Here is a 27,423-nt window from a genome sequence, read left to right as displayed (position 1 = left end):
TGAATGAGACTTTGTGCGGTTCTATAAAGCTGGAAATACAAAAGTGGGGACTTTGAGGGCCTCCATCATACAGTCAGGTTTTCTCTCAACACATCTGCTGAATTATGAAGCTGTGTAAAATGGGAGATTAAAAACCTAAGTTCCAAACCCCTGAAGAGTAAAGCTGAATGATTCTCAGGCCCATCCTGTTGCGTAGAGTGAGATGAGGGTGCAGAGCCCACCAGGCAGTGCACGTCTGTGAATGCCTGTGGTCTCAGTCACATGACCTGGAAGGCTATATTCCAAGAGTAAAAGAGAACCAGAGATAGACTGAGTCTCAGCTTTGCAAAAATGCCCTCTGGTTAGTTCTTGATTGGAGAAAAGTGATAAGCCCCACTTTTTCTGACTTAGAGGAGTATGAACCCATTCTAAAGAAGATAATCTCCTATCAAATATCAAATTTTTAATGTGAAACTACTCTATTGAAATTCTTATTTTTTTCCATTTTGTCTGACTTTTTCTCATTGTCCTTGGAAATATTGATAGTTACTTAACATCTTTGTCTGCAAACGCTATAATCTATAATACCTGTGCCTCTTTTCCATTGATTTCAGTCCCATCATCAAGTCTCTTGATAGGCCTGGATATTTTGATTAACATTGAACATAGATAGATCTCTGATCACTTGAAATTTGCTTTTCCATTCTATTTTTTGAAGTTTCTAATTTCAATCAACTTAAGGTCTATGTCCGAAAACCCTAGTATACATTTCACTTGTGACTCTGTTCTCTTTTGTTTGGGGGGTGATATTTATTGTTATGCATAGTAATTTTGATTAAATGCCAGGAATTGCCAGTGGCAAGCATGATAGAAATCGAATGATGTTTTTGCTGCAGTGAAGACTCACCATATACAGTCGTCCCTCTCTATATCGCGCTTCACTTATCACAGCCTCATTGTATCACAGGATTTTTGAAAATATTTTATTTATCACAGATATTTTGCTATATTGCGGGATTTTGCAGTACTGTATATGTATGTTGTTAAAATTACGTAGGTTTAAGAGTGTAGAATATGTTTAAAAACATAAGTAGTGTTTATAAAAGTGTGGAAAGGGTTAATAAGGGAGTGGGAAAGGTTAATAAGGGACTGGGAATGGTTTATAAGTGTGTGGGAAGGGTTTATAAAGCCTTAAAATATATGTAAATACTAAAATAAATGTAAGGTTTCTACTTCACGGATTTCCACCTATGGGGGGGGGGGGAGTCCTAGAACGTAATACCTGCGGTAAGTGAGAGAATACTGTCCTACAGCGAAATAGAAAGATCCATCACAATCCAACCAGAAAATGATGTAACCCAACATTATTTTGCAGTCTCTTTAAATCTTGGTATACTTTTCATCTCCAATATCTGAGTGAAGCTTGCCAAGGGTCCCGACGGAAAGATTTAGTGTTTATGAGGACCTCTTTTCCTTGGAAGTCCTGAATTCCAATTTTTGTTTACTCAGTGTTGTGAGATTGCCAAACACTCTCTTCTTCTCCGTGCTTTTTCCTTAGCTTTGTAACCTCTGAAGTTGCTCACTAAGGAACTGTAAATGCCTAAGGGGGTGTACAAACAACCTCAGGCTGGCTTCTCTCTGCCTCTTTATTTTCCATGATCTTGGTTCTTCAAACCATTGATGTCTATTGGCCTGAACTTCAGTTTTTGTCTCCCAGCCCTGTGATATTTGCAAAAGCTCTGCTGGCTCCTCTGGCTTTTAGAAGTCTTCTTCTGCTTGGCTTCACAGTCTTTTACTTATATCAAAAATTATTAAAATCTTTGAAAGGAAAAGAAGCATGTATGAGTTGAGCTTATCTTAATTATTTTCCTTTTTTCCTGGGATCTTAACCTTCCAATCATAGCTGCCTAAGCAATTTTCCAAAGCCCAGATTTTATTTATATATATTCTATCTGACTCTTTAAGTTATTCTCAATGTTATATTGGTCTGCTATAAGCATGTCAATGATAGCCAGAAACTGAAGTCCTCTCACATTTATCTTTTATTAATTTTGAGTTAAGTGCCATTACCTCTATTTTAGAAATGATGTAAGAGATTTAATAAATAGATAAGGTTTTCCCACAATTATATGGACCATGACTCTTCTCGTTTGATGACCAACTGAAGTAAATAATCATATACTAACATATTCTCTATATATTTAATAAATTTAATCTTTGTAAAACACTTTCAAAAACAAAGCAACCCAAACACATTTTAGAATGTGTCTTTAGAAACATATATTTTATAAAGAGATTCTTCCTAACAAATTTTAACACAAGATTTTAGTTAATTATTTTAAAATAACATTGTGAGGACTCACATTCATTAATCACTTACTTGTTCTCTGATACTTTATATACAACATTTTCTGTATAGGAAATATATTATCATCCTCATTTCATAAAGGAGGGAGCCAAAGTTTGGGGACATTTTAAAAACTCATCTAAGAATTTTTGCTTGTGATGCAGTCAAGACCAGCTCTAAAATCACACAGCCTAACCCAGAACCCCTGTCATCAAATACTGAGTCACACTATTGTCAGACACACAGGGTAAGTTCTCATATTTCTCTCCTTTAAATTTTAATGTCTATTGATTTTCTATTGTTATTAATGCAGAATGAAAGCGTTTATACAGTTGAATGAACTGAGTGTGTGTAAATGTTATAGCTGCTGTGGTGGGTAAACAAAAGTCACAGAACCTTTCAACTTTGGTGACAAGAAAGGACATGAACATAAGAAATACCCCACTGCAAAATGTCATCAAGTGTTGGGTAACACAGATATGACATTAGGGATTTAGCAATCGAGCTGTGAGCCTGTTGTCGGCCATACTGGAGAAGGATGAGCCTTGGAGCTCATCGTGAAGGTCAGGGCTCAGAGAAGGGCAGAGCTTCCTAGACAAGGCACTGCAGAGGTGTGAATAAACTTGGTGTAGCCAGATATTATTACTGCGTGGGTGTCAAAGGTTTCTTATTCGGTCTTCTTAACTGAGCTTAATGTCTTTGAAAATTTTAACTTTTTAATTGTGTGCATATTTTAATAAAGAAAAGGTGAGCAGAGCTATTCCTGCAGCAGAATTTAAGTATGACAACCAATGCAATACTTTGCTCCCAAAAGTTCACACCCCGCAACACACACACACACACACACACACACACACACACACACAGGTCTTTGTTCCTTATCCATTCATTTGTTTGAGTCCTCAATAGCTCTAATGAATTCAAATTCTCTTGGAAATGGATATACCTCAAGATATGGCTACATGGTAACAGCTTATTTTAAGTTAATTAATATAGTCCATCCATACTTTGCCTGTGAGTAGTACAAATTATCCTCTGGGTACAGGAAGAAAATGTGAAAGATGGAGTGTACAAACAGACAATGGCCAGATCACATAAGACAATAAAACTCTGACCCACAGCCTCTGGCCCAGACATTAGGACTTGGTCAACAGAAGCCAACTTTTTTATTGTTGGTGGTCCCGCTTCTAACTTCAGGCCAGCCACAGAAAGCCAAATATACTCACCAAACCTATCCCATAAATTTTCCTGCTTCTAGATGGCCCACCTCCAGCTTCCCTATACCCACACCCACCAATCGGAGCATACTTTTATTTATGATACCCACCCCCCTAAAAAGAAAAAAAAAGGTTTTGAGTCTCTGCCAAACACAAGTCATGGTGGCTGACTCCCTAGCTACAGCACAGTTTGAATAAACAGCTCTGTTTGTTCTAATTTAGGCGGTCTCAGTTTATTTCCACACAGGCTAGGAGAGGGCAAACAAAATGTTTTTTGAGACTTTTAGGTGCCAAGTCCTCTGTTCTGTACCAGGGTCTGGAGCAGCAATGGGAAATGAGCTAGAGAGTCCCCTGTCCTCAAGCTAACAGTCTAATAAAAGAGGCAGAACCCCATTCCCCCCAAAAAGGATGAATAAAATGATAAAATGACATTAGATAATCCCAAGTTGTCAAGCCACAAGAAGTGGCTTCTCGGGGAGGCCCGTCTGATGAGACCTCTCTGAACTCAACCTGAAGCTGAGACCTGGTGAGCCACGGAAGATGAGCTGGCCCGGGCCGGAGCTGGCGGACGCCAAGAGGTGAGGATGAGCTGCGAGGAAGGGAGTGTGAGGAGGGTTCCGGCTTCGAGGGAGCCTAGGGAAGCAAGCAGTGTTCCATTTTATAGATGGGAAAAGCGAGGCTCAGAGTGACTGAGTTGGCCAGAGTCTCACAGCGTGTGACTGTCAGTGAGTGTTTTCCCAGACAGGTTTTTCCTCCAGTTCCTGCTCTCTGAGGCTGCGAGGGCAGCTGGCCTGGGTGTAGGCTAATGAAGGTATTCTCCCAAGTGAAGAGGCCCGAAAGTTTAAAAACACTGGATACGGAAGAAGAAGGGGGAAGCAAAGGCTCTTGAAAGAGTAGTGGAGAGGTGAGGAGCAGTAGGCCAAGGTCACTGCACGCGAACACCGAGGACTTCATGACTTTGCCTTAGGGCAATGTTGAATGAATGGGTAAGGAGAGAAAAATAAAGGATTATTGGAGGTTGGTGTCTGAACTTGCAGAGTAGAAAGGTTTGACTAAACCATTTTCAGGTTTGACAGGTTGAAAATAGGATAAAATTTTTTAAAAATTATGTTGGTGAGCATGAGAAAGTCTTGAAGAGTTTTGAAAACAGGATTAAATTAAACCTGAAGGTAGTATTATATATTCTATTTCTGCTGTCATTATGTAATGCAAACAAGATTATTTTCATGAAATTTCATAAATTCATTTTTGACTGTTTTGACCAAATTTCAGCCACTTAAGGCAAAAAATAATAATAAACAACTGACAGAGAATCATGGTTGTTTTTCTTTTCTTTTGGGGACCAAAAAGATATCCCTGGTGGTCTCAGGTGACTGCAAGGGGCAAGCTGAGGCAGGAACCACGCAATTTTGAAAACAGACACCTGCCAACTGCTCTTTGGGGGGACGCTGCTGCCATTTGAGATGTTTGAGGATATGAAAGTGCTGGAAGGATCTATTAAGAGAAAAAACAAAAGACTTCTGAGAACACTGTTGGATTCCCTGGGAGGTGAAGTCTCCAGGATCCCACGCTGCAGACAGCTCTTAACGTCTATTTAGGGAGCTGGCTATTTTTAAAATTCCGTAGTTGATTCCTGAAACTTGAGTCTGCATCATTTTTTTTAACTTTCCTCCTCTGCCCCTCCTCCACCTGACATAAAAAATAAATGACATACTATATACAATTTCTGTCTTTTCTCTTACATGAGTCTCATGTCTCTGGGCGTATCTTTGTTATTCACTAAGAACCTGCTGCTGCCTTCTGGTTCTCCAAGCAGCCCTTATCACCAGCCTGATGCCAGCACCATTCCTTTGATTCAGAAGCCCAGATCTCTAGAATCCTCCTTGGCTGAGAACGCGCACCATGACAATAATATTTGGGCTGTGCCGAAGTGACCACAGCAGTCTTGGCAAAATGCTGCAATTGGCAGGCTTTTCTGGGGCTGGTTTTGTTGTTGTTTTCACTAGTATTTCTGAGTGATTCACTGATTTCAGGGTTTCCAGGGCTATAATGTCTCCTTAAAATTATAAATATGCAGTAGATGCCTGCTGTCTTACAAACCTGCTTGAGCATCCCTGCTATGGTGCAGGAGAAAGAGTGACCCCCGTCCGCTGCTTGGATGGGACAAGCATCAGATGTCACTATGGCTCCCAGAAAGTGTCCCCTGATGCAACTGAGGAGCTTTGGAGACAGCTTGAGGATCCATTCACCCCACAGATAAAAAATACACACAAGAACAGCATTTTTTGCAACGTGTTGCCATATGGGTCAGAGTGCACTGTCAAGCGCCTGGAGTGTGGGTGTGTGTACAGGGTGGTACTTGAGGGCAAAGGGACAACATCTTTGTGTGGAGCACTACATCCAGCTTTGTATGTGGGTGTTTCACCTTGTGTCACATGAAGGGAAGCAGAAATGGAATTAGGACAAGATTAATTATTATCATACTTGTGTACAAGTCCATTTATGAGTTTCTTCCCTCCGACCAAGACACATAGCATTATATAATAACATGATTACCTTTCTCCAAAATTTATGGTGAAAATAAAGTTTAAGAAAAGAAGCTAAGAAGATTTTGATATATTAACTCTTAGAAATGTTAGAGATGAAGAGTTGTAGAACTATGTAAATGCTTCTGGGCATTCCTCCTGGGGAATCACACAAGAGAAATGCGGAAAGCTTGTTTCCATTGGAATTTAGAAAGTATCTGGGGAGGGGGGCAAGTAAGAATTAATACAACTTTTGGAAATGTCAAAACCTGAGTCATAGCAGTCCTTTTGTGATAAAGGCCTGTACAATAGGAGTATTCATCCCATTTTATAGACTAAAAACTCCAGGTCCTAAAGGTTAAACATTTTAACCAGGGTCAAAAAGTTAAATAGTGTAGTTCAAAAAATTAAATAGTATCTCTCTCTATATGCAATAAAACTGAACAGAATTGATAATCTGTTTATCCTGAATTATAAAATTTTTAGTTTCCTCTTAGAACTGTGGACCACATAGGCCCATTTGCTTCGTGTTTTTCTTTAAGAATTACCATGGTTAGCTATTCTGGCTCCATTGATTTCCCCACATTCCCGCAGACAACAGGATTTAATGGCACATGCCTTTCTCCAGGGTCCAGATCTTAAGCTCTCCTTACAATCAACTCTAGGGCCCTATTGTGTCGTGTTGGAGGAGACATCTGTTGTTTTTACCTGCACAGAATCTCAGCTTCCTTCTTTGATAATAAAACCTTTCTTTTTCCTTTTGCTAACTGCCCCTTCCCCTCCCAGTGGGACTGTCGGTCATGGTTTCATGGATGATAAGTATCAATATCCCAGATCCCACAACACAGTTACTGGTTTGGGATAGGCCAGCCACCCTCATAAGTTCAATCCGAGTAGTTTGACATAAGCATTTTGGATACCCAAACAAAGGAGATGTTCTCTCCTGACACATGAGCTTGGAAGTACTTGAGGCTATTTTTGCAGCCAAATAGAAGGATCCTTCTTGACCATAAAGCCAACTCTTAGGAAGAAAAAAAAGAGAGGGTAGAGAGAAAGAAGAAGAGGAGGAGAGAAACAGAGATGTTCTAATAATATGTTTTGTCTTCCTGAATTCAGTCATTTTAAACCATTTTAGCTATCTATCTAGCATCTTTCAATTCTCTATCTATCTATTAGCTATTTGATTTTAGGGTAGTTTGAGTTGGGTTTTGTTAATGAAAATAAACATGTCCTGACTAGTATACATGCTCAGCATAACAGACAAATATATATATATCGTCGTCGGCAGCCGTCCGTCTCGAGAGACGATGGTGTAGCTTCTTAAGAGTCTATCTGCACCGCCGAGAATGGCTGTGCAGTCTGACTCAGGAGTGACACGGTATCTGTCTCCTCCCGTGTTAAATCGACATCTTATGATGACGCTGGAGTGTCCTCTCCAGTGAAGCTGAAGCTACAGAGCCTGGGCAGGGTGATATGGAGGGTCTGCTGTTGCCCATGCAGCAGACCCCCCCTCTCTTCGCAGCTGAAGGGTCCAAGGGAAAGACGGAGTCGATACAGCTTGGCTTCAGGTGCGCCGCAGGAGTTGCCGGTGTCGACTACAAAGTCAAACCGCCTTAGGGACTCCGGCTCCGGATTTTCTGTCGGGGTTTACTCCCTTAGCCTTTCCCCTGAAGAGGTATGCCGCAAGGCAGCAGAGGTTTTTTGGAGTCAGAGTTTTCCTTCTCCGATGTGCCCTGACTGGAAGATCGAACCAGCGACACTTAGCTCGCAGGCCGACGCTCAATCCACTGAGCCAAACCAGCCAGGGTTATATATATATATATATATGTAAATGCTCAGAATAATATATATTGAATGGCATATGTTGAAAATACATAATTCAACACATGTTGAAAAATATGTGCTAGAATGCTTAATATGATAGCACTTAGCACACACACAGTGAGCACTCAATAGAGATGTAGTAAATGAATGAATAAAGCCTAGCTAATGCACAGAGATAATTGTTATAAGTTTCTTCTAAGTTCAGGAATCGGGCTGAGAAAGGCCATCCTCTCAAATGAAAACTACTAAAAAAACAGCCCATTACATATAAAATACAATGCACGCTGATATATTTTGAACGTGTAGCTGATGACACTAGGTCATCTACTGAATCCAATTAAGAAGAGAGGGTGTTTTGCAAAAAGCTTATCATCAGCTCACCTGGAGTCAGACGTGGTGGAGAAAGCGCCTGCCTTGTCATAACAGAAGAGCAATGAGAGGAACAGATAAGCCCACAGTGGGAAGTGATAATGTGTTTCCACACACTTTGTTAATGTTGGAAAGAGTCGCTCAGTCAGTGTTCTCAGGATTGCCGGGGATGTCCAAATTCTTTTACTCTAATTCTGTACTCACAAGCAATCCTTGGCAGAAAGATGCATTTCATGAGGGCCAGCTTCCTGGGCACGTGACCCGTGAAGTTGTACAAAGCCCCTTAGAAGGACCCTGTGTTTGGTTAAATGCACTGCTCTTGCTGTCTTGAAATTCTTGATCATTTTGAACAAGAGCCTTCATTTGCATTTTGCACGGAGTCCTACTGATTATATAGCCAGTCCTGACTCTAATTTGTGGTTATATGTTTCTCAATGAAAATTCATAAATGGGTTTCTACATTATCAATTAATCCTCAATCAATTTGCTTAGTTAAAGGTGGTTTGCCACTAAACATGAAGAATCACAAGGTAGGTTTATGCAAATCAAGTTTCTGAACCTTCAAAACTGAGAATCAGAACCTGGAATATGGCCACATTATGGATAATTATTACTTAGAAAACCATACATAAAGAAGCTAAAACTTTAGTATCCATTTAGCTTCAAAGTAAAGTATAAATACATGTACCACCAGTTTAAGCTGAATAGATAGATATAAACGATCCCTTCAAAAAAGCAGAACTATGGTAAATAGCTGTGTTGTCTTCCATTGCTTTATATCATTTACTTAGGTTTTGTAAATATAGCCTATTTCTTAGATCTTGAGACTATTTTTAGATTACTTTCAATCACAAAAAAATTGCTCTCCTAAGAAGATGCTTCAGGAAAACTAACATTTATAGAGAATATTATTGTGGTTTCTTTCTAGAAAATGAACTCACTGGTAGAGAATCTGTATCAAAATTTTTTTTGACTCAACACTGATTAGGTTTATAATGGCTCTCTTCTCCATAGTTTTGTTCTGTACAAAAAGAAAATCACCATGTTATTAGTTCAAGATGAGAACCTGACAACCAACTATAACCTCAACTATCGAAATGCATTTTTAAAGATGTTTATGCATTATTCAGTAAGCTACCTTGAATCAAACATGTAAAAGCCCTCAAAACAAAAAATAAATATATAACATATAACCAATATTATCACCAGATGGTAGACTTTATTTGTTATCCTAATTCCATTTTACATTTAGAACATAAATATCAGCATGAATATTTAATATATTTGCTATAGCAGAGGCAAAAGGCCAATATTATTATTGTAAGAATGTGAGGCTCAGAACTATTTAACTTTAATAGTAATGTTGTTTTTATATTGCTATACCATCTTTTTTCATTGGAATGAGCCAGAATGTTAGTAGATTGTTACCAGAGGTGTCTAAGAAGCAATTCTGTGTCTTTTCTAAGATACACTTGTTGTTCTTAAGGTCAATACATTTGTTTAAAAACAGCATCTCCAGGTTTTTTTTTGCTTATCATGCATATTGTTCATTCTTTAGAAGGGGTAAGTTCATATGCAAAAATATTATACATTTAGTTTTTAAGGTAAAATACAAGGTGAAAATGAATAAGCAACACCAGATTTACTTCAGTTCACCTTCTAGTAGTCCATTAATTTGGCCTTTAATTTTTGTATTATTGGTGAAAATGTATTTACTCTGAAAACGTTAAAAGGAGGTATCAGTGTATATTTTAAGAAGCACTGGAAATGCATGTTTTGTGTCAGAAGAGGCCCTGCATTGACACGTCAAATTTATTTGTTTGCTTGTGTTCTTACTTGCATTGAAAAGAGAACTTATGTTTTAAGAGGCCCAGCTATCTTGGAGTGTCCCCAGGAAAAGATGATTTCTACAGAAGATGAAGTAAATTAAACCATGGATTTCTAGCCCATGGGAGCCGTGGCAAAGAATTTCACCATCAGGAGGTTATATTTGGCTAATGGAAGGAAACTTGAACCTGGTATAGATTTCTCAGCTTGTTTCATTAGTTCTAATAATAACATTTAAAGGGACATCAATTTTGTTTTCTTCTTTTTAATTTTAAGGAAACATAATTATCTATTAATTCATGTAATATACCAGTATTGAATTTTTGTCCCATAGGAAGCCACTGCTAATGGTAAAAAATAACTATATTGCTGACCCAGGTGGTTGAGTGAAAAACCATTTTTGACAAATATGGCTTCAACAAGCTGTCAGAAACTCATGGTGTGACATCGTGTGCCATAGCATATCTGAGGGCAAAACGGAATGAGCAGTTTTCTCATTTGTAATGTGAAATATAAATCATTATCTCATAATTATTATAAAATATTAAGATAATCTACAAAAAAGAGCAGGCACACCACTCAAATAAACTTAGCAAATAATTATCTGTGCTGTTAAAATATATATTATACATACACATGCAGCTTTTGGCCAAAGTAGGTTTACAGTTGGGAGTATGCAAAACATTTCTTTATTCTTTATTAATTATTGTTTATTTTCCATATAAATGACTGTAAACCTACTTTTGTCCCACCAAATACATATGTACATACCTACACACACACATGAAGACATTTTATAAACCAATCAACAGAAAGTCAAAGGGTGGGTAATCTCTGAATGGCACTATACTATAAGCTACTTCTATTTTGAAGACCTCATAATTGAAGCTTAGCAAAATTTTAGTCCTGCTGAGCCAGTACATGAGTTTAAGAACTCAATACATTTCACGAGAGCAGCAAGTAGGTTTCCAAAACTGAGGGAACCAAGCTCTGAGGGTTTAATCCTGGGTCCCTTCCTCACTTGGCCTCATAAATAAAAGGAAGATCATTTTTCATGTGCTAATTCCCAGAGCTTGATAAATTCCCTGTAGTACACTCAGGAAGACTAGAACCCACTTAAATTAATCACAAAACACAGACTCTATACAGAAACACACATACTGAACCTAACATTAGCAACTGCAAGTCATTCAAACAGTAGAGGAGCTGAGAAATAATATTTTTTCCAGTTATTGGGGTATAGTTGACAAATAAAGTTGTAAGATAGTAAAAGTGTGCACTGTAATGGTTTTATGTATAAATATTAAAGATTTCCACCAAGGTAATTAGTAGATCTCTCAACTCGCGTATTCACTTTATTTGTGTGAGGACATTTTTTTTTCCCTCTTAGTAAATTTTAAGTATAAAATACAGTGTTACCAACTATGATCACCACATTGTACATTAGATGTTCTGAACTTATTCATTTTATTTACTGAAAGGCTGTACACTTTTAACAACTTCTATTTCCTAACCCTTCACCGTAGCAACTACTTTTCTACTGTTTCTATGTGTTTCACTTTTATTGTATATTTTTTAGATTCCACAAGTAAGTAATACTGTGCCATATTTGTCTTTCTTGCTCTGGCTTATTTCACTTAGCATAATACCCTCATAGTCATCCATGTTGTTGAAAATGCCAAGATTTCCCTCTCTCAAAGGGAACCAATGTTTCAAATATATTCTTTACTTCTTTTGGTGCCATCTCTCATGTGTATTCATTGAGGCATTCTTAATTTCTCAAATAATTATGTTACAACTGTATCATATTTAAGTTAGTAGAAATGATCTTGGTATGAAAATTAGTAAGAAATAATATATTAAAATGAAAAATAAAATGGTCAGAGATCAAAGTACAATAAGTAAGGAAGCTGAGTAGACAGGATTTACTTTGTTTTTCTGTTTTTGTCCTTTTTGTTGTTGAAAAATTAGATATTTATTTGTATTCAGATGATCAGAATAATGCTATTTTCCCAGAGTTGGAAAACATATTGCAATCTTGGGAAGCATGGCTAAAATAGATCTTTTCTGTTGAACTTATTGTGAAGTTAATTGAGCCTCTGTATTTAGGGAGTATAGGGACTATAAAAGATAAAATACAACTCATTTTAATAGTTCATAATTATCACTTAGAGTTCATCATTATATTCAAGGAAGCTGAAATGCTCTTAATCATATCAATAATTGATCAATAACTGCTTCGTAGTAAATGAACAAATGACATGTCAAGGTAGGATTTGAATGATAAATTAATCATGCTATAAATGATTGCTTTTATATGAGAATCCTAGTGGATTGTTTCAGGGAGAAAATTAACTCATTCTTCCTAAAGTTATATTCAAAGGGAAGACATACATGTTGTCTCCTGGGTGATACTGACTCATTGGATAATTGTATCTATTTTGCATTTGAACAAAATAGGTCAGAGATATGAATAACGGAAGAGGCAGTTACAAAAACTCAGAGGCAGCTTAGAGACTGAAAACAATTTCTGTCTCAGGAGACAGTTTTGTTTTCATTAGTAGCCAAATATTCCTAAACAAATGAAGAAAGTCAAATAAAAGTACGAAGACTTAAGGAAAACAAAATCTGGTCTCTATGCTACTGAGCACATCTGTAGAGCAGTACAATGCAATCTGAAAATGTGACCTAATGGCTAATTTATATTCTCTTCTTGATTTAAGAATGATTAATTTTTCTTCTGCAAACCAATTTTGCACTTGGCATCACTCTAGGGCAACTGTATTCATATGGCTGAGCACATAATTCCTGTTCACTTCTTGATGATGCACCAAACCCACCTGGAGTCTTATTCCCAAGTATGTACTCAACGTTAACATTTATGCATAACTTGAAAGACTGCTGGAAAAAAAGCTCTGGAGCATAGATCTTGCCAAAAGGAACTAGACACAAAGATGTTCCATTTATGTCTTCCTGCTCTCATCTCTAATTTTATTCTCTCCTGCATATTGCATATTGACTACATTCTGGATGTCTTATATTTTCTGTCACTTGTTTGGAGGCACCAGGATCTGCCATAGGCACAAGGTTTTAATTCATCTAGATGTCCCACAACATAAAACTCTTTAAAACAAGATCATGTATATTCTTTCTGCCAGTTCTCTTACTTCATTTGCTCTTTTTTTTTTTTCCCTCTGGTTCTGAGTTAAGCTGGCCACCATCCCCTTTTTTTTATCTGCATGAGAATATGATGATGTGAATGAGGAAGTTAAAAGAAAAATACAGATTCTGATAACAGGGACCTAATTATTAGTCCTTGCATCATATGAGGAAGCTAAAAGACAAAGCTGTAGAAACTTTGAACATGAAGCTATAAGGAACATGAAGTTATTGATACGCATGTTATGTCTTGCAGATTAAGTCTTTAGTATTTATTGTTTCTTCTTCTTCTCCCTCCTCCCCTGAAGTTTATAAAATAGAGTCATTGTCAAAGTGACATTGGGACAGCTTAAGAGACTACAGGCTGCCTGAAACACAATTCTGACCCCAGGGTCAGATAAAAATTGCACTAAGTTATCTGAAGCCAGGTTAAATTGTTTGATTAAACATAAATGGAAAAAATATATCATCTGTTGCTAACCAATGTTAGTTACCAGCTTAACCTGTGCTCTGGGTCAAGGTGGGGGAGGTATTATGTTTTCAGGCAGTTAATGAGTCTTACTTGGTCCCTAGAACAATTGTCAACCCTAATGTTTTGATTCAAGGATCTGTAGAAATATAAAGAATAAAGATAAGGATGTACTCTTCATTGGCCAGAACACTGAGCTAAAAAACAATTTAAAAAATTATTGAGGTTAAGTTAATATTCCTTAATTTGGGGCCAAAGTTTAAGGACACCAGTAAAGCTGAATTTACTTTCATTTATGTAAATAAAATGAACACAAAGGTTAGTTAAACATGAATTTCATATAGGTCAACAGCAATATTATGCTGAATTGATAGATTTGGTAAGTTAAAGTTTTAAGTGGAGAGACAGAGCATCTGAGTTTGAGGTCAGTCTCAGCCTCTCCCTCAGTGATCACTTGACCCTGGACTAGTCAATGATGTTTAGTTTTCATTTCAGCACCTAAGGGAGTTGAATTCAATATTCTCAATTTACACTAACCCTTGAATGTAGAGGTAGAGTCAATATGAACAAGAAGAGAAGAAAATATGAAAGCTGATCAATTCTATGGAAGAAGAGATTTGTTGAGAAGTCAATGGGATAACCTTGGAATATTGGACTATGTAGAGCCTTGCTGATGCTAGTGTTAAGTCAGTAGGTATTAGAGAATGAAATACAGTAAGTAAGGTAATAAAACAAGGCAAGTGTTGGTATAAGTAGATGTGAAGCTCGAACTTGGGGAGAAATAAAATAGAAACATTTATAAGAATTTTTCAATAACCCAACTATGAAGTTTTGTACTATTATAACAGCAATAATAGGAACAAACATATATTGACTTTTTACTTTGTGGTTGGCATTTTCATTAAGCATTTTAATGCATTATCTATAAAAGCCACTGTAAGGTATCTCAATAGAAAAAATGAAAACAGCAGGACTTGCTTGATAATACAAAAACTAATATAAAAACTAGTCAGTCATGATACAGTTTTGAATCTGAATTCTGCTACAATGTTCATGTTATTAAGTTCAGAGTGCCAGCCAGTTTGGGGAGAAAGACTTAGTGATAACTTTTGGCCCTGTTAAATTGGAGAAAATTTCCTGAAGGAGTTAACTATTTCTAAGCTATGCATAGGTGGTCATTCATGCCCTGACAGTAAATGAAATTTCCAAAGGTACAAAAATAAAGACAAAGGATCATTATTAAAGCGCTTGGACTTGGGAAGGTGGTGACCACACAATAAGGAAGTGGAACCAAAGGGGAAAAAAGTGAGAGGGAATAAAATAATCTCAAATTCTGAGAGAAAGAAGGACTTCAAGAAGCTTGAGTGGAATGGGCAAGAGAAGAGATTTGCAGCGGAAAATGCTACAGAGGCCAGGGGTGTTGGCATCGATTACATTTGGCTGGAAGGAATATGTCAAAACTCCCGCCCCAACATCCACCAATGTACTGGCAGTGGACATTGAACTTCACTGGTAAGCAAGTTGGTATTTCTTCTTTATAGTTTTCAACAAAAATGGATAAAATAGCTCTACAAATTGAACATTTTAGAGCTCAAAACCTTTCAAACGAGAAAAGAACCATCTCTTTTCAATATAATTAAAAATGTGGGACAGGCTCCAGTAACTGTCAATGCAAGAGCCATTCCCCACTACACCCGACCTCTGCCATGATGCCAGAGCCCTGGAGATGCTTCGGTGTCTATCTCCCTCCGCTCTGCTCTTCTAAAAAGATCATTTATTTATTTATTTGAGAGAGGAGAAGGGAGGGAGAAAGAGAGGGCGAGAAACGCCAATGTGAGAGGAAAGCATCCATCGGTTGCCTCTTGCATGAGCCCTACCCAAAGACAAAACCTGCAACCCAGGCATGTGCCCGGACTGACAGTCAAACCGACAACCCTTCACTTTGTGGAAAGATGCCCCACTAACTGAGCCATACCTGTCAGGGCTCTGATTTTGGTTTTATTAGGAAGTTGAATCCATGGGAAGTCTCCAGGGGATTTTTGTAACATACTCATGGTGGTGTGGTCTTACTCCCTTTAGCTCATCACTCATTGTTCTGGGCATGGATATGTAATTTAAAAACAAAACAACAAGAAAGAAGTCAGACTCTCTCTTTCTACAGCCATATTATAACCATGAGGGAAGTAGCCTCTGAGGACAAATGGCAGAGCAGACAGAAGGAAGGAACCTGAGTCCTTGAGAATTCATGCCACATCTCAAAGATTCTTCTTTCCTTAAGCTGTTGGAGGTTTCTGTTATATGGAGCTGAGTACAATCTATGATAAAATTCCTGGCCTTTTCCTTCCTCACTCTTTTTTTTTTTTTTTAATTATCTTTTTTATTCAGCTTTTCGTATTTTATTCCTCTAGAATTCTATTTATAGAAAATATAACTACTCTATAAAAGTCCCAATTCTAATTCTTAATTCTGTAGTTACTGTTACAGTTGAATTCTTTGCCGATCAGGCTGGCTGGTGGCGGGTGGGGGGGGGGGGGTGACGGGAGGTAGGAAGAGCGTGTGAATAAAGGAATGGTCTATTATTTCCCAATTTTCCTCTCCATAATCATGGCACAGATTTAAAAGGCTCTGTGTATAGCCTTATTTCAGGGGATTACAATAAAAACGAAAACCTTTATATAAATTTCTCAAGCCTTTTGTTTTGGGTTTGCACTTTATGACTTCCTTCCGGCATGGCACTTTCATTAATGTGTGCCTGCAAAGCTCCATTGTTCAGCATGGCTCTCCAATGAGAAAGAATAAGACTAAGTCTTGGGAATGAAAATTGTACATTTTTATGTGGTGCTTTATAGACTATTACTTCTAATTGAAATATGAAGTTCGTCTTTGCAGTGAAGGAGAGAGCAGAAAATCACACCTTATGGCCCTCTCTGACATCAGAGATTTCCAGACTGGAGTGAGAGCGAGTCTTTGACGAAGGGTCCCACTAACGTCTCAAGAGAAACAGAGCTGGACTGTCCTCAAAGGTTAAATTTGAATGAAGTCCAGAAGGTAAGCATTTAGGATTATGGGGAATTTTTTGAGAGTGCTGAAAATGGAAGTGGAGGGGGAAACTCTGAGAGAGCTCGCCCAGGAAAGGAAGATAATGTTTGAGTTAAGGGCTCCAGTTAGCTGGCTGTTTTTTCTCCGGTCTAAGAACTCTGCCGCACAATCTGTGCGGCTGCTACAGAACAGACCTGCAGTATTTATTTCAATCATTGTACCGATTACATTGGGTAAAATTTATGATAATTGAGTTTTTCATAAAGCAATATTATATTTAAGAGTACTCTAAAATTTGCTGTTTCAATGTTATTATTTGATTCCATGGATTCAAAATGGGTCCACTATTGCCCCTAAGGGGAAATCAGTTTGTGAGAGGGAGGTAGAAAAAATCTTAGATATTGCATATAAAATTATACAGTATGTCTGTGGTATTAAAATTTTACAGGAGAGAGAGTAATTATTAAAAAGTTTTTTAAAAGATAAGAAGAAGGAATAAAAATAAAATTAAATTGTATCTACCAAAGGGATTTATTTACTCTGTAACCAAAAAATAATAAAACAGAACCCATCATTAGGAGAGCCATCAAAACCTTCCAGAAGCACCCCAATGACACAGGGGCCATTACAGACAGTTTGCTTTGGCAAAAAGTTACAATCATGCATCAAAAATGTAAATCTCAGAGTTTTTGAAAGTAGATATAAATGGGACTTTTCCCATTGTTTCAGAATTGCAGCTAAAGTTTTATGGTAAAAATAAAATTCCTAGCACTTCCATAAGCCTCTGGGCCTATAAAGATGTGGCCAGTTGTTTCTAATGTCATCCACCTCCCTTCCTACAACCACATAATTAAATGACTCAGGAGAGAGACGGAATTCTAAGACAGTTTTATAAGTGGTTGGCATGGAGTTCTGAGGATTTTTGCCAAATCAGAACTAGGAGAACTACTTGTGGTGATGAGGAATATCTACAAATAAAGAAGCTGGCACCTCATTTCCTGGTTGGACTTCAGCTTGCTGACGTACCATTTTGTCTATTCTTTTTGAGCGAGAAGAAAAGGAAATGAGAGAGAGAAAGAGAAAAGAGCAGAGAGAAAACTCAGCAGTGAAATATCCTGAACTCCTGCCCTTTGGCCTGTGTTTTGCCTGCATTTTCCATTGGACACTGACATACTATAAAAGATGGGCAAATGGATCCTAATAACAAGAAGCTTAAAGGATATTCACAGAGAAAGGAAGCTAAGGGAACTTCAAAAAGTATTGAAAAAGAACATTTCTCTGGTAGAGAACTTCTAAGTACAGAGATCTTATCTAAGGTGCCTCTTAACAAATTCATTTATGTTCCCCCAGCAGACAGTACATAGGCTGGCACCTCACAGCAGGGCCTTGATAGCCGCAATCCATCTAAGCTAAAAAAAATCGAAGCAAGAAATATAAAATAAAATAGTAATAGAGGGAGGAGCAGCAAAAAGCAAAATACCACCAGTTCCATCTCTAGATCCAGAGGCTGAGAGGAGGTTTGCTCAAACAGAATTTGCAATTCAAGTTTTAAGCCAGTCTGGACTTAACCAGCCTCTTTCGTACCTGGACTTGACCAGCATGCTCTGAGCTCTGCCACAGAAATCAGCAAACGGGTTTGACAGGACATAATTGAAGGCAGCACCCCTGTGTGGATGGTTCAATAAACAGACTGTTTGGGTAAAGCTCAGTAAGAATGAAGAACAAGTTTGACTCTCTACAGAGATTTTTAAATTAAAGTAAATACTTGGTTAGGATTTGGTTACTTTCCTCCATATCTCTGTTGTTGCTTTTTCAACACATTCAAAGATTTACCTTTTATCAAAATCCTTTCCTAAGGATTCCCCCCACCCTTTCTCTATTATCAGGCTGATTAAACTGCCAAGAATCATAGGGTCCTTTTCTCTACATAGCCAGAAGTTATTTTTACAGCTAAGGAATGTTTCCCAAAATTTGCTGGCCATATGAATTACCTAAGAACTCTTGATATTGTTATAAATATAGATTTTGAGGGTGTTATGAACTGAACTGTGTCCCACCAAAAAGCCTATGCTGAAGCCCTGCCTCAACAACGTGATTCTATTTGGAGATGGGGACCGTTGGGAGGTAATTAAGATTAAATGAGAGCTTAAGGGTGGGACCATAATCTGATAGGAATGGTGTACTTACAAGAAGTGCCCTGGCTGGTTTAGCTCAGTGGATCGAGCGTCGGCCTGCGAGCTAAGTGTCGCTGGTTCGATCTTCCAGTCAGGGTACATCAGAGAAGGAAAACTCTGACTCCAAAAAACCTCCGCTGCCTTGCGGCATACCTCTTCAGGGGAAAGGCTAAGGGAGTAAACCCTGACAGAAAATCCGGAGCCGGAGTCCCTAAGGCGGTTTGACGTTGTAGTCAACACCGGCAACTCCTGCGGCGCACCTGAAGCCAAGCTGTATTGACTCCGTCTTTCCCTTGGACCCTTCAGCTGCGAAGAGAGGGGGGGTCTGCTGCATGGGCAACAGCAGACCCTCCATATCACCCTGCCCAGGCTCTGTAGCTTCAGCGTCATCGCAAGATGTCGATTCAACACGGGAGGAGACAGATACGATGTCACTCCCGAGTCGGACTGCACAGCCATTCTCGGCGGTGCAGATAGACTCTTAAGAAGCTACACCATCGTCTCTCGAGACGGACGGCTGCCGACGACGACTTACAAGAAGAGGAGGAGATACCAGAGATCTCCTCTTCTGTACAGACATGACAAGAGGCTTGTGAGGACACATCAAGAAGACAGCCTTCTCCAAGCCAGGGAAGAGAGCCTTCACCAGAAACTGAATCTGCAGCCATCTTGATCTGGGACTTCTAAATCTCAGAATTGTAAGAAAGTATTTTTTTGTTGTCTAAGCCATTCAGCGTGTTCTATTTTGGCAGCCCTAGCAGATTAAGAGAGGGGGTCCTCCTCTAAGGTTCAAAATTAAAAAAATCTGAGATGGGTCCCAAGAATTCGTAAGTTCATGTTTTAAGCAACTAACAGGAGTTTTAGGAGCTGGTAAAATTTGGAGGCATTAACTTTAAGGGATTTTCTTATGAATATTTCTGCTTGCACCTATTTCTTTTGGAGTTCACCTTCCTGCACTGTTTATGAACATTCCTCCATTTTAATAAATATTTAGTGATCTACTACGACCATTCCACCTGGTGACAATAATGGCAGTGAATGAGAGTAAAACAGAAGATTTCTCCCTTCCAGAACTTGACATTCTAAAGAAGATAAACACAGCAATGCATGGCACATATATTTATTGTTGAATATCAAGTAGTGGTAAGTGCTATAAAGAAAAAAAAAAGGTGTTAGAGAGTAGGGTGGGGTGGTAGAATGGCTCTTCCTATAGGAAGCCAGTCAATGAAAATATCTATGAGAAATCACAGACTTAGATGATGTAAGGAAGACATGTGAAAATGCTTGAGGAAGAACATTTCAGGCAGAGAAAAAAGCAAGTGTAAAATAGCTTGACATTCTAGGATAGCTGAATCCCAGAGACTGAGAAGGAGGGAAATGGGAGATAAGCTTGGAGAGAGAGATGGGGTTGGATCAGGTAGTACAGGCTAAAGTAAGGAGGCTGGATGATGCTGAGCAGTAGAAGGATATAATCTGATTTAATTGTGTGGAAAAATTGTACAAGAGTGAGAGAAAATATTGGGAACCCAGTTTGGAAGCTATAACAATTAATACTCCTAAACACAGTATTTCAATTAAACTTAGTGTGATGTAATCAGGAGGAATAACCAAGTCCAAAAAAATTCAGGGAACCAGAAGTCTCAATGTCTACCATTACCTAGGAGATTTTATTTTAAAATTCAGGTTAAGATCAAATTTTTAACCTTCTTATATTTCTCCTACTTTATATTTATTTTTCTCCTACTAGAGGACCTTAGATTTATGGCTTTTTATTAGGCAAGAAGGCACTTGGATTTTCCAGTCCTGCCTTCTGATTCTGCCACTAAAAAAACACACATGCAACTGATTGGTTTTCATATGTTTTAGTAATTGTAAGAGCAGATGCATGAAACACATCCCCTCCCAATTCCTATGAACTCCGCCAACATGTTCTTGTCACCTGCTTAGGTGGAGTTGGAAATAACTTCATTTGTATACAATGGAATTGTACCCTTAAAAAATTTACCTCTCTACCAGCAGAACTTACCAATGACCTCAAAGAGAATTTCCAAATATCTGTTCTTAAAGTGTTCATATCCATTGCAGAGAACAAAATTATTGGAAGAAAGTATCATTGCGTTTTAGATTGAAGTTTGAAAGTGATTTAATTATAGTCATAGAATGTTGGGTTTTATGTATCATATTGACAAATCCAAAACCATACTTCTGAATTTAACATTCTCTAAGGAGGCATTAAGAACATGCTGGCTGCTCTTTCTTTTGGCAAAAGCTTCATACTAGGTAAAAGTGCTTCCAGTGGTATTTTTGAACTATTCTATTTTTGACCCTAATCCTTTTCTTAGCTGTGGTTATGGCCCTGAGTCCCTAAATTATAGGCTCTCCTGCAGTTTCAAAAAGCTAATTCACACCACCATGCACATTAGAACGGTGGTGTATATAATACTCCACTAAGGGAGATCCGAAGAACATTAAACCCCCACTAGTAAATGGTCACGAGTCAGGCTACAATTGACGCTAGTCATTTTTCTCCACTGACAAGTTTTCATTATGTGGCTTTCCCAGAGCAATTTAGAAATTGATCTGCAGCTGATGGAAGCTAGGACAAATAGGGCCCGTAACTGAACCCAAAGCATCAGAGCAAAGTCAAAGCCAATGCTAGGTCTCCAACACTGCCCATGAGGTGACCAGCCCTCCACTTCAGACTGCCACCCCCTGACCCTTTCCCCACCTGCTCTTCCACAGGTAGCACTCAGAGCTTGCCCCACCCCACCCCAGGGTTTCTCACACAGATAACCCCCAGGCCTGGAGAGGCTATGGAGACTTTGCTTTCGTCATCTGTTTACTTATCTCTTGCCTAAATAAGTCAGAGTTTCTCTCCCCTGAGAAAACAAGCCTTTAGTTATGTGTCTACTGATATTCAAGAAGTGGTCTTTTTGTGTTTGTTCATTTGTGTCTTTGTTTACAAAATTGTATACATCTGGTATAACATCAAGGATACTGATCTGAAATTGCTCTGTGTAGTTCTGGCATGATTGTGTCCGTGGGATTACCTGACAAGATGGAGTGCATGACGGTGGGATTATGCAACCCTAGGGACACTTTGGGAGTGAGATGTTTATGTGATTATATATTTCAGAGGACTGCAGGATCCAAGGACATGTTCTGGATCCAAGGACATTTCAAGGTGATAAATGATCCTTCGGCTATTAGAGAGTTTAGCGTGTGTGTGTGTGTGTTATTGAATGGCCGTGGGGGTGAGGGGCAGGGGGATTTTCTGGGCTGAAGAAAGACCGAGAGTTCAAAGGTAAATCTAGAACTACTATATAAATAAGAATTTATTTTAGCCAAAGTATATGCTCGTTTTACACCTTCCTACCCACTTTTTGTGGGTCGGTGTCCACCCAATTCCCTGGAACTGGTTAAGACATCCTAGTGTTCCTCTAACAACAATAATGATGATAGCAGGAATCATTCGTTAAACAGTTATTATCAGTAAGACAGTTGCCAAAGGCTTTTTTGATATAGTAGGTACATTGCAACAGATGAACTCTGATTCATTACAGCCACATTATTACATTGTGAAATAAAGCAAATTAATTAATGGGATATTTTCCCTCCAAAATGTTCTTGATTGAAGAGAGTCATCTTTGGGCACATACTAGGGTGTCTTAGAAGTGCTTCAGGGTAATCCTACACTAGGACGGATCTAACCTGCAGAATAACCTAATGGGGGCTGCCCCACCTCTCAGACAGTTGCTTAACTAATGTTTACTAGTCCTTGTTGTGACTGGCCTTGAACCTACACATACCCAAAACTCCTCACTCTTCCAGACAGCAGAGGGCAGGAGGCTGGGGGGGTTTGGGGTTGGGGGGCTGTGTAGAGAACAGCTAAGAGCAAGCTGAGCAATGAAGTACATTGACATGAGGTCACCTACTTTCTAAACACTCATTTGAGGTTTCTGTTGTCCTATCAGCACATCCTTTCAATAAACACTTCTGTGGTTTAATAATGAGCGCTTAGTTCATTACTTTCCACTACGGAGTCCAAAGTCAAATTTTTACATCTGGCTTAAGCAGAGTGACGGGCACACTTTAGGTAAGTGTTCTGGTACTCACCTTTATGACAATTATGTTAACTAACTAAGGCCTAAGGGAAGAACTTTGTTTCCTTGACCACCAGAAAGTATAACAGACCAAGAAAATTAATCAAAATGTAAATAACTTGGCTAAGAAGTATATTTTCATTTTAGTTTATTTTTATTGTATTAAGTGTCCACCTTTGGTATTTTTGAATAAAATTGTAAAAGACGTTTGAAGCCTAAGGCCAAATAAGCATTTTTGTTTCTTCACCTAAGTCACAATGGTGGTTGGCTAATTGTCTGGGAGAACAAAGTGGTTGACAGTGCATTCTCAGTGTCAGATCTGGAAGCATCCCCAGAATCCTCTTTTTGGAATGATCGAACAGGAGGTGGAAGATGAATTGGGAAAGCCTCTAGGAGAGAGACGTGAATGAAAACCCCACCAAATAAGTTTCATCGTCTTCAACAGAACATTATGTGAGTGGTTTCAGCCCAAGTCTTTGCTTTCTTCTCAAGACTAGGGTTTGGAAATGGGCAAGTAAGATTCCTATAGAACAGGATAGCTTTCTATCGAACAAGTTGTAGCCCATACAGTTGATTCCCTTGGTACCTGTGGAGTATTCATTCCAGGACCCACCAAGGACACAAAACCTGTGGAGGCTCCAGTCTCTATACAAAATAGTGTAAACTTGAAATCATCTCTGACTACTTGCATACTTAATGCAATGTAAATACTATATAAAGAGTTGGACGTCATAGCATTTTGAAAATACATATAACTTTTTAAAAATGTTATATGGTATTATAATTATGAATAAATCTCTACTTGATTTTGAATCCTTTGAAACTGTTTTAATTATATACTTCTGAAGATCAGCTATCTTGCTGAACTGTTTTTCTAAGTGATGGTTATCCATTTTTATGCTTAGAGATAATCTGATTATATGTGCAGTGATATAAACATCTAACTGGTGGTGGTGTGTCTACACAAGAGCAGGAAATGAACTGTAGAAAGAGTTGCGAATGAAATCATTTGGGTGTAGAAAATATTTCTAGCACTTTTGTTCTTAATATTTATTTTCACATTTCTATAACAAAAAGCAAAGCTTTTCTTAACCAAAAATAAATCTTTATAAGTGGTGCCTAAAAGCAGAGCTTAATGTCTACATCAGCACCTTTCAGCAAAATTAATTTTTTTCTAAAGTGTTGGTAAAAAAAATCTCACATTTTCACCAGCGTGTAAAACTTAGTGTTGAAATTGTGTGAGGGAACCCTCCCTGAGTACCTATGGAGCCTGAGTTAATAATACAAATGGAGACTCACATAACAAACATATTTTAAAATTATATTTCAATGTAGCAAATGGATAAATAAAATATGCTGTAGCCTTCTATCATAATTATAAAATTTTAAAAAGGTTAGTACTATAGTTTTTCTGTAACTGGAAAATAAAACTCTTCTTTTATTTTCAACAATTAAAAAGGTTAGGTATAAAATGTGATTATAATCTGTACTTTAATAAAAATATAGCAATGTATATTTTATATATTTAATGAATGTATTTTAATTCAAAATATAAATTAAATTAAAATTTGAAATTATAAAAGTAAAGAATTTTATAAAATTTTGCAAAATTTTTCTAAGCTATTCAAAATACCTGTCAAAATTAAAGAATAATAAATTAATTGCAATTAATTTGCCAATAATGTTTTTAAAGTGCATTTAAATAAAGCTAACTTTTATTTAACTTTTGAAGTATAATTCAATCTTTTTTATATGTTTTCATAAAAATGAGACTACTATTCTAACATTTAATATCCATCCTTTAGCCAATGTAAAGAATTTACATTATGCCTTATTTATATTTTATCTTGACCCAAATATGTACAAATATAAGAATAATTGGATTGCTTAATATTGCAAAGTATTTCTCAGCCACTATATTCAACTGTTGTAAATATTGAGTTAATTCCTGCATTCTTTCACAACCAGGGATTGGAATACAAAGAGAAACAAGGAAATGGACGCTCAGAACCACGTGAGCAGGCCACCTCATAATGAGAGACACTATTGCACTTCTGTTCTCTGAATAGATTTGACAAGTTAATGAATTTTCTTTTTTCTTACCTAAGTGCTTCTGCTGCTCAAATAGTCCTTGCACTCCAAGGCAGTGCCCACCTCCCGTGTCAGCAGCTTGGCAACACACAGCCTTTGGAAGCAATTGCTAATTGTTTCGAGGTGATAGGGAGAAACATTTCCCTGGAACCCCAAGAGAATTAGTCACAAGAGCAGATGTTGAGGTTATAGGTTGCATCGTGCCAGAACTAAGAGTAGGAGTGCAAGTGATGGAAACACCCGTGTCTTTGGTAACGTTAGATTTCACTATGGTTGTAAATCTGGGCCCGTGCAAAACGCACATCCAGGATAGAAGCCCGAGCTAGCCTGGGTATAAAACATGTGCTGCCAACGAGCCTGCAGCTTCTGAGAATCTCCATGTGAACCTTGAAGAGGAAGCCAGCACAGCAGAAGGTAGAGTGAATTGATGGCAAGAAACTGATCCATGATGAAAATGTATGAATTCCAAATCCCATGGCACCTGAGGCCAATCATACACCTGGAATTTTTATGTGGTGAGACAGTATATTATTTTTTCTTTCTTGAGCCATTTTTAGGTGGAATTCTGTCATTTGCAACAGAATCACAACTGATATAGCAGAAAACCATCCTCTTTCCAGAACACTAACCACTAGCAGCGTCTTACCAGCTTTGACTTCCTTTAGTAGGATGAGGATAGAAACTGGAGAGAAACCAGTGGCTATGTTATTTAAACTCAAATTCTGAGTCATGTCTGGATAGCAAGTCTTTATTACCAACACTACCCAATCACCCACCCCTACTTTTTGCCTTCTGGTTTCAATTGGCCTTTCTTTAGATGTCAGTGACATCTTTGAACGACCAGGAGTGGCTCTGACAAGAGGATCGTGAAGACATCTGAATATGCAAAGAAGCCTTGAAAGCACTCTTCATAAGAGCATCATAACTGCACCACTGAAATGTCCAATTATTACATGTGGAATTTGTTAAAATGGATAAATACCTAATTTCATAGCCCACTGTAGAAGAGCGTATTGCATTTCTTAAATCTAAACAACCACCCATTAATGCTTAATTCCCATAATTTGAAAATCTTTTCTAATCTAATTTTTCTTTCTGCCTCCAGCCCAGTGATTTTTTCAGATATATTTAATCATTAACATAGCATCAATGTTGTTTGTAAGGTGATACTACCAAGAAGCCTGCCTGTACACTAATGGCTTAGTTGGAGACTACACATTCCTAATGATTAGGCATTTATTTAAAGCTTTCATTGCACAGTAGCAGAGTCAACTTGAAGTAAATCATAAACTTCACTTTAGTCCGTGTATCGCGTATCAAGATTTTTATAAGTACATGTTGACTTTTTGGTAAAGGCCCAAGTCCCTAATCAGTCTTCCAAGAAAGAAAAAAAAAAGAAAAGAAAAGAAAAGAAAAACTCACAAAAATACAGGGGGTGGAATCATGCCTTACACTAATAATCTATTTCAAAGAATACCTTCTTTCAGACTACACAGAAATATAGTGCTTACATTTTTACAAACCCACAGTTTATGTAGAAATTATTTTATGTTTAGATATCACTCACTAGTAACTGGTATTGAGCCAGCTCGAGAGCTACATAAACACCAGATTTTACACATTACATAGCTCACACAACATTTTGCTCTAAGCTGGTTAGTTAGTTTACAATCTAACCCTACCCAGAAAGCTTCCCTGCTCCCACTTTTTTTTTTTTTTTTTTTTTTTTTTTGGCCAAGAAAAGCAGCAGGGAGATTTTTTTTTTAATACACCAAAAGAAATCAAATCATACATGTGCACTTTTGTAAACTAGGAATTCCTGTTTCTGTTACTGTAAATCACTACCAGATGTCAAATAGCAAAATGTTCATTACTCCCCCAAATAATAGAGTTGATTAATGAGGCACATTTACATTGTGGAATCTCGGTCTCTGTCATAACTGGACAGGGTTTAAGAAGTTTAAAAAAATCATGCAGATGGGGAAATAACTTTAACCATTATGCTTCAAAGGGAAAGTAAATATTAGGCATCTTGGGGCAGGATTTGGTCATCTAAGGGGTAATAACTTCCAAATGAAACTAGGCTTTCTTCTTAAAGAAAAGAAATGGTAGCCATGTCACAAGACAGAAAGATAGATATGTTTCTGGTCAATGTATGGCTTATAACTGCTCAGGATAGGAAATATATTCAAGGGGAATTTTAGTGCGATGTATAAACTTGAAAGGCAGTCTGGTTTCCCTGCTCTGGTTACCCGAATAAGCAACTCTTGAGCTGGTTACTTACGGGATGATGGTATTTG

The sequence above is a fragment of the Furipterus horrens genome, unplaced genomic scaffold, assembly GCF_987537825.1.
Source record: "Furipterus horrens unplaced genomic scaffold, mFurHor1.1.pri manual_scaffold_1, whole genome shotgun sequence".
Lineage (NCBI taxonomy): Eukaryota > Metazoa > Chordata > Mammalia > Chiroptera > Furipteridae > Furipterus > Furipterus horrens.
The sequence above is the reverse complement of the archived record's forward strand: the minus strand, read 5'-3'. Positions refer to the sequence as shown.